The 8,449-nt window shown below is 34.1% G+C and overlaps 1 long non-coding RNA gene across 3 annotated transcripts; it reads left to right on the forward strand.

Annotated features, from left to right (window-relative positions):
• Positions 1 to 5,314: 5,314 nt before the first annotated feature.
• LOC102663824 (uncharacterized) lies at positions 5,315 to 8,449 on the forward strand. Of its 3 annotated transcripts, XR_005889541.1 has the most exons (7): positions 5,315 to 5,534; positions 5,628 to 5,715; positions 5,865 to 6,335; positions 6,432 to 6,573; positions 7,020 to 7,119; positions 7,193 to 7,259; positions 7,470 to 8,449. It is a non-coding gene; the product is annotated as an uncharacterized lncRNA (long non-coding RNA). The 3 variants fall into 3 exon arrangements; XR_005889539.1 differs by having other exon boundaries at positions 5,865 to 6,573; XR_005889540.1 differs by having other exon boundaries at positions 5,865 to 6,507.

Raw genomic sequence — 8,449 nt, forward strand, 5'->3', positions numbered from 1 at the left:
CCCCATAGCAAGGTTACGCCGAATCAAGGTTCAAAAGACAAGGTTGCCTTGTGTCCAATTCCTTATGAATGGAGTAGGCACTTTACCAAGGATACGGCTACAAAATCTGTTGTGTTAAAGCTAGGCATTGAGTTTAATCAGAATGACACCATGCTCTTTTACTATAAAGACATGTATGAGAACTCTCACCTTTCTTCCACCTCTGACTACGATAAGGAAGAAAACTCCAACCACATGCATATGGTGCAAATCTTGCATCCAACCAAGACGTATCGCTTCAACAACTGACAAATGTGTTTTCTAAGGAAAAAAGGAGATAATGAGTTCTATCAACATCTAATTCATGATACTCCTCCTCTTTGCTCTCGGTTTGTCTTCAACTTGCATAGGTATTATGAAGATGCAATGAGAAGAGTCATGATCACTATCTGGGCAAGGTTTCCTACCCTTCAAGAACATCCATACTCTTCTTATAAGAATCCTTGGGTTCCAGGTCAAGGCATGGCAACTGAGCTTCAATGAAAACAAGACAAGTTGAACTGTTAGTTGATGGAGATACAAAAAGAGGCTGAAGCAAAACAACAATAGAAGAAGCTTGAATCTAAAGAATTGTTCAACCATCTTCATGCACATCTTAGACCTTAAGTCGATGTTATTGAACCTCCACTAATTGAAGTTACTTTACAACCTCCACCAGTTGTGGATGATACCTTAGCCACCATTAGCACTTCCAGTACTCCTCGTGAGATAACTCCTTTGATCACATTTGCTCCAAGTGGTGTGGATGAAGAAAGGATTCAAGAACTGTTGTGCCTTCAACAGGCCAACTTGGAAGAAACTATGGAACGAAGATTCATTGCTAAATGCATGGAGACCAACTTGCTGATCGAGAAAACTTTGGAGTCTTCACTCAAATCCTTCAACGATTTTGTTCTCTACAACATGAATCTGCTGATGCAACAAAGGTTGCCTTCATCTGTCCAACAACAGTATGCACCCACACCTCAACCACCTCTACCACCACCAACCACTATTGTGCAACCTCATCCTGAGGTTCCTGCACCCATGGTTCCTTCATCAGAGGCTACAATATTTGAAGATCATATGTCTGCACCATTGCCTTCACCATCAAAGTCATCACCTCCTATCCCTCAACCACCATCCACTGAAGGTTCACCATGATAATCAAGTCATTTCATCTTTCGTTTTGAGCCCGTGTCTTTTGATAATGACAAAGGGGGAGAAAATAGAATAGGAATTTTGATTTGAAAACACTTGTACTCATATGCCAATTTTAATAAAACAAGTGTTCTGGTGGTCACATATGTGTGTTTTCATGTTTTAAAAAAAATTTCTACACATATGCTTTGATATCTATAACATGCATGCTCTAATTGACACATATTCTCTAATACATGCATAAGGTAATGAACTCAAGGAGAGTTTCATATATCACAACATAATATGCTCATGTATACAGATAACATGTTTGCTCTGATTATGTTTTTGAAAGCTCTTATTATCCTCTGATGCTTGTTGTATATCAAAGTTACATTCTTTAGATACACAAACAAAGAGCAAGTGGTGTGCAATAGTGCACTCAAAACACTTATGGTACCTTGATCTTAATCTCTTCATCTTATCTTTCTTGGTATCAAAATTTATATTGTTTGTCATCATAAAATAAAAGAGATTGTTAAGTTTGATTGCACCAAAGTCACATTGAACTGTACCAAACAATTAAGTCCTTAAAGGTTTTGATGTTAACAAAGTACAAATTTAATGTGTTAACCTTTCATTCTTTAGTGATAGATTTTATCTATCTCTACAAAATACAAGCAGAATGCATGATTAGAAAGGCTCTCGATGATAGCTGAAGTGCTAGTCATTGGACAATACTACCTCAACGTCCAGTCCTAAAAAGACAAGTGTTTTAGCACTTGCCTCATAGTCCAAGGCAACGAAATAGTTACTCGATCCTCAAGAACTAAGAAGTTATCACCAAAAAGTAACGTTCATGGTTTAGTAAGCAATTCATGCCATGGTGCATAAAAAGGAAGTTTTGAATAGTTTTGCCTTGACATTCTTTATTCCTTTTCTCATATGCTAGTAACGATGTATTTAAATTGTACACTGAGAGTCAGCTTTGAACACATGGCGACACTAGCAAGATGTACTTCTCTAAAGATACACTCCAAAAGATGTTTATGGTCCCCCCACACTCTGTCTCTCAACGGATCGAAACTTTGAAGTCTATATAAAACTTGAAGATGTTCATAATGAAGTTGTCGAATCACTAGAGAATCTTCTGAGTTAAAATGAAAAAAGTGTTGTAACACTGTTAGTTTAGTTGGATGAAATAAACTTGAGCGAATAGAGTGAACCTTAGCTCTACTAAGTTAGCAAGTTTCCATTGTATTCGAACTTACTTTGTGAACACTCTTTGAGTGATTAGAGTACATATTCTATCAAACATTTATTGTTTGTGAAAGCCAAGAGTGACTTTGTGACAAAAAAATACTTTGGTCTTAATCTCAAGGGGAGATTAATGGTAGTGCCAGAAGTGGCCTAGAGAGTACTTGTTCTAGCCAGGAGAGGCATAGAGAATACTTGGTTGTAATCAAAGTATTGATTAGTGGAATCCTTCAAGTTTTGAATGAGAACTGGACATAGCCAAAAAGTTGGGGTGAACCAGTATAAAACCTTTATGTTTTCTTTACTGCTTCTATATAATTAGTTCCTTTCTATAGTTTACTTCTACATTATTGTGTCCAAAAGTTTTGGGAACTAGTTTTAAACACAAAGTGATTTCGAATGCCTTGGACGAGACCCATCATCCATTGATATCTGTTCGAGAAAATCTTTTTAAGTTTTGGAAAGTCTAAGGTTTTATCCATCAATTTTAAATTACATAATCATCCCCCCCCCCTATTTCTAGTGTGTTTCAGGTACTTCAATTTTAAATTCCATAATCATACTCCCTCAAAGTATCATAATGATCTTCCCCTATGGTAAAGTACATTGTCTACATAGAACTGATGCTAAGTTAAGTCTAAGAACATGAAAAAGTGTAATGTTTGCAATGGTGAATGAAGGTATGATGCTTACATTGCTAGTATGTAGTCCCTAGTGAGTTAAGTGAGGTCGTTTGTTGAACCTAAAGCTCTATATGTTACTTTAAGTACCACTAGTACCATAGTGTTATCTCTGTTGTAAAAAAAAATTCTAGTTTGAGAGAACTTAGTATATTTTCGATAGCAACCATTTTGACAATAAGGGATGATGTTAACTAAAAGTAATAGATGCAAGATGTCAATATTCCTATTGAAATACATTTTGATAAAGGTAGGTTTTCGATAATCCACTCAGCACGTGAAGAATGAAAATGCTCAAATGGAAAGTTCAAGTTTGAATTTGAATTCAAATTCAAAAAGGAAGTTGTTCCAGTTGGTGACAGAGATCAAGCAAAGACAATCAGATGTGCCAAGATTTAAGTAGTTAAGAAATTATTGTACACATGTCGAAATTCTAGAATTCAATCGTTATTAGTATGTCTATAAATAAGGTCACTGACAATCATTTTTCGTTGGATTGAATCACTACCAGTCAAATCCTCACATACTTTAATCACGCTGCTCACACAAAAATGGCTATTAGTTCAAAGATCACAGTCTATATATTCATCTCACTTTTAATGAAATTTTTTTTGTTTACTTTCTTATATCTTTGTGAACCATTATCTCTTTTCAATCACTATTTCTTCTCTAAACTTTGTTCTTATCCAATCTCAACCACTTATTACTATCAAAATTACTAGTAGTATTGTTATAAAATCTATTACTAAGTTTATCATCAACATTATTACTATCAAAAAATGTTACTATCAAAATCGTTCTAATCTATCTATTGAAATTACTTCTATAAAAATTATCAATATGGATATTTTTATGTCTCACACCTAAACATTTATTTGTTAATAAAATCATTAGCGTGAAAATTATTGATTGAAGTAAAAACTCTTTTCGAAAGCTATTTATAATTTTAAGGATTAACACATAACCTTTAGAGTTGTTTGAAAATTCTAATGAATGATATTCTCCCTTATGTTTTGTGTGGATGAATCCTTGTACAACTACTATTGTTATGTGTTGTTTTTTAACCCTTAAATGTTGTAGTGCTTTCCCTATACTAATAGACTTGTAAAACATCCTATGCTTAGTGCCACTTATATGGTTTTGCGAAAGGATTAAGGTTTAGAAAGAGAGAACGAACCCTCTAAAATGCGTTAAGTAAGTTAAACATTAGCTGGATCAATGTGAGTTTTAGGAATGGTTGACTCCTTGTGAGTTATAGGATTAGTTGACTCAATGTGAGTTTCAAGAACGGCTAACTCCATGTGAGTTATATATAGGATTAGCTGAACTGGCTCAATATGATACCTAGGGAATGGTTTTCATAAGTTATTGGATGGTTACCTCTTTTCAGAGTTACAGGATGACAATTCAAGTATAAACAATACATACATGTCGTAGCACAAGCTTACACTTATTCCTTATTTTCATTCTTGGTGTCAATACTATGCGGTTGTGAATATTGTGGATGAGTATGATGAGAAAAGTAATGCATAAGAATTGTGATGTTTGCCTTTGAATATCTAAACATGCGGTAACCTATGGGTCACTTGTCCTTACATTCTTAATTGTGTAAGATTAGACTTAATTGGCTTAATCATGTTTCACGTATTAAGAATATATGATGCAATGATTAGGTTAGCCATATGATTTATAATAATTTTGGGCAAGATTAAACTTAATTGGCCTAATCATGTTTCATTTAACACCAAGGCATATTTATAAAAAAAAATTTAAAACGTTAGAAAAACACAAAGGTAACAAGAACTCAAAACAATCTTAAAAAAAGAGAAAACAAGAACTCAAAACGTAGAGAAAAGGACAATGAACCAATGAGCATAGGGACGAATGACAGATAGAAGTGAAACCCACAAGTCACAACATAGCAAATACAAAAGTGTTTTTTCTCTTTTTAATGGGTTGGAGAACTGTAAGAGAGAAGCTAAATTTATACGGTAAATGTGAATTAAAAGTTAAAAGAATCTAACTTTCAAATAAGATCTATATATAATAATATATAATAAGCCTTATAAATGAGATGTCTATGGAAAAGACTATTGTGCCCATACCTAGGAGCCTGACACGTGTACCCCTGTAGTTGACAAAATTGGAATTTTGAAAAACTTGCAAGATTGACACGTGCTTTGCTTATTTCCATTTTTCTCTCTCCCGTGGAGTCTGGAAAGCTTTCCACGTGCTTTGCTTTTTTCCATGTTTCTCTCTCCCGTGGAGTTTGGAAGTGTGCGTTCCCAAGCCTTTTCGCTTTCCATTTTATCTTTCCATTTCTCTCTCTCCCGTGCTTTCTAGAGCTAGTGCTCTGGGAGGAGTAGCGATTTGGCGGTTGAAGATGCGAAGGAAGGCACCACACTAAGTAAGGTTGCGAGAATGGAAAGCGTTTTAGAGGTTGTTTCCTTTTTGTAGCATTTTGGTGTTTTTTGTCTCTTTATTTTGACCTATTTACAAAATTCGTTGTTTTGTGCTTTGTTCTGTGTTCAGAGTGTCATGGGGGCACAAAAAAAGTTTTATTTTTGTTGATAGAGGGTTTTACTCGGTTGAAACGTTGTTGCTTCTGCTCGCTCTTAAGGTGATATTTTATTCTTTTTTCTATATATGTTGAGATCTTATAGAAGAGGCAGTGTGGTATAGTCTTATTATTAATACACAGAAGAGGCTGTGTGGTAGTCCTGTAATTTTGACATGGGTTGAATTCGATCTTTTTGTGATGATGAGCAGGACCCAACTCAACATACTGCTATTGACAACTTAATGGTTCAACAGCTTGATGGAACTGTTAACGAATGGGGTTGGTGCAAGCAAAAGGTGCTTAGCTGATGGAACTGTTATTCCACGTTACCACGGGTTTGAATAATCATTTTGTTTATGAATGCATGTTTGGATTTCCTTTTATTTTTTCCAATTATATAGGTAACCCTTAAATTTTCCCTTCAGTTTATGCATGTTTGGATTTCCTTTTATTTTTTCCAATTATATAGGTAACCCTTAAATTTTCCCTTCAGTTTATGCATGTTTGGATTTCCTTTTATTTTTTCCAATTATATAGGTAACCCTTAAATTTTCCCTTCAGTTTTTTGAGTTTATATATGTATTCCCTGAATTGATCTAACATGAATAGCTTTCTAAAGGTACTCTTCTCGGGATGAGGCAAACCATTTTTGAGTTTATATTTGATTCCCTGAATCGAAGGTACCCTTCCTTCAGTTTTTTGAGTGTATATATTTATTCCCTTTTGTGATCACAACAATTTGGTGCTGTCAAGTGGGTTGGTGTTCTTTTTCTCAGGGGATTGCAACAGCCATAGATGTTTCAACACATAGATTGCTAACCAAGATAGCATTGCTGGAATTTCTCGCATGAGGTTTGTCTGCACAACTCTAGGATCCGCAGCACTAATATGCAACAATACAGAAACTGAATGTAAAAGGTGAAGTAGAATCCATGAGACAAGAATAAAGCTTTATACAAAAAAGTTTAATACATTTTGCACCTCTTTTTCATTTGTCTCATTTTTTTATTCACTTTCACCCAGAAGATTGGATCCTCTAATCTAGCGACCCAAACCCACTCCAATAAAGCCATGATTAGTTGTTACTTAGACAAATTTAGCTTAAAAACTGATCAAAAGTGGATTTATATAAGTGTAGCAGGTGCTATTTAAACCTTTTTTCCTATCCAACTCATTGGATGATTATGCAGTTACAATCTGGTGCATTTCTTGTGGTATCACTTAGTTTTAATAAAAATTATTACCTTACTAGAAAAACCACTTTTCAAGCAACTCATTTTTCCTAAATATTCTTAGATGTTATCCCGATAAATTAACAGTGATTTCCCGATTAAAACATTATTCAAAGGAACTATTATTTTCAGATAAACCTTCCCAACTGGATGCCAATGCTCTATGTATTTAGAGGATGCAGTTCATAATGGAACTAGAGATTGACCTTCTAGCTTTGGATCAATCGGAGAGGTAATGGAAAAATTATTGGTTGTTTTTCTATTTCATTAATTTGCTAAGCATTGATGGATGTTGTGCTTTACAGGCTGCAGACATATTTTCTGGGCTGGAATCTCTTAATGATTTTCTCACCTAAGCTGCCACTGATAGAGGTGAGTTACTATATTCCTTGTGATTTCCCAAATTACATCAAATCTCTTCATACATCTTAATTTTAGCTTTCAAGAGCATCGCTTTATTGTGTTGGTGCCTTTAAATCTCACTATTATGGTTGACTGGCTCCCAACCAACTGTAATTTGTAAGTATGTCAGACATTGTTCTCCTGTTATTAACTGGCTCCCAATCAATCGTGCCTTTTCAGGAACATTTGGTCCATTTTGAATTATCCATTCTGCAAATTGTGTTTTAAAGTCTGAATTTGCAGTTCTAGACTTCTGGTATGGATTTATTTGGGGAAAATAAAGATCTATATCTTGATGGACTAATTTGATAAGACTAGGAAGTTAACTTTAGCTTTCTAGAAAAAAATAAATAAATATGTCAATTCAACTATGCACACTTCTTTCAAACTACAAATTTTACCTCTTGGCTACCTTGGTTGGATTTATGCAGGCCATGTTGAATTAAATTATGTGGCTGAGTTGAAAGGAATTGTATGATTTTGTTGCCAAATCTGTAGATGATTTAAGGAGATAATGTTACATGATGCATGTTTTTCCTATGTCTAAGTTGGTTTTTCCTAGAAATGTTCTAAAGAATCATCAACGCATGTTGCGCGCACCTGGGAGGCTGAGACAAACTCATCCAAACATTGTATCTCAAGAGAATAGTGCACCACCATTTCCTTCTTTTTTTCAAGTCTTTACTTCACCTTAATAATTGAAATGGAAAATAATATAAAATAATGTTAAAATACAAACTAAATTAAAAGTTACAGATACAATAAAAGGATGAGGAAAGTAAAATGAAAAAAAAAATCTCAAAAGTTTCAAATTACACTCTTAAACTCTACGGTCAACATATTACATGAGAGAAAAAATGAAAAGAAAAGCCATAAAATTTTAAAGATTACATAGATAATGACACTCTTAAACTTTGCTATGAAGTCAAAATTAAAAATTAAAAAATGGAATGATTAAAAATTAAACAATCAATTCGAAATTCTCATGTGAAGAAGGAATTGGTTGTTTACTCAGTGTATTTATAACAACAATTGAATATTTTGAACTGAATAGTTTGATTTTACTCTTAAATGCATATTTCTTTGCCTTAATTTTCGTTTTAACCCTTAGGTACCCATACGTGACTAGATCCTCTGTAGTCACTATCAAATACAAAGAT

This window comes from Glycine max, chromosome 18 (assembly GCF_000004515.6).
Source record: "Glycine max cultivar Williams 82 chromosome 18, Glycine_max_v4.0, whole genome shotgun sequence".
Lineage (NCBI taxonomy): Eukaryota > Viridiplantae > Streptophyta > Magnoliopsida > Fabales > Fabaceae > Glycine > Glycine max.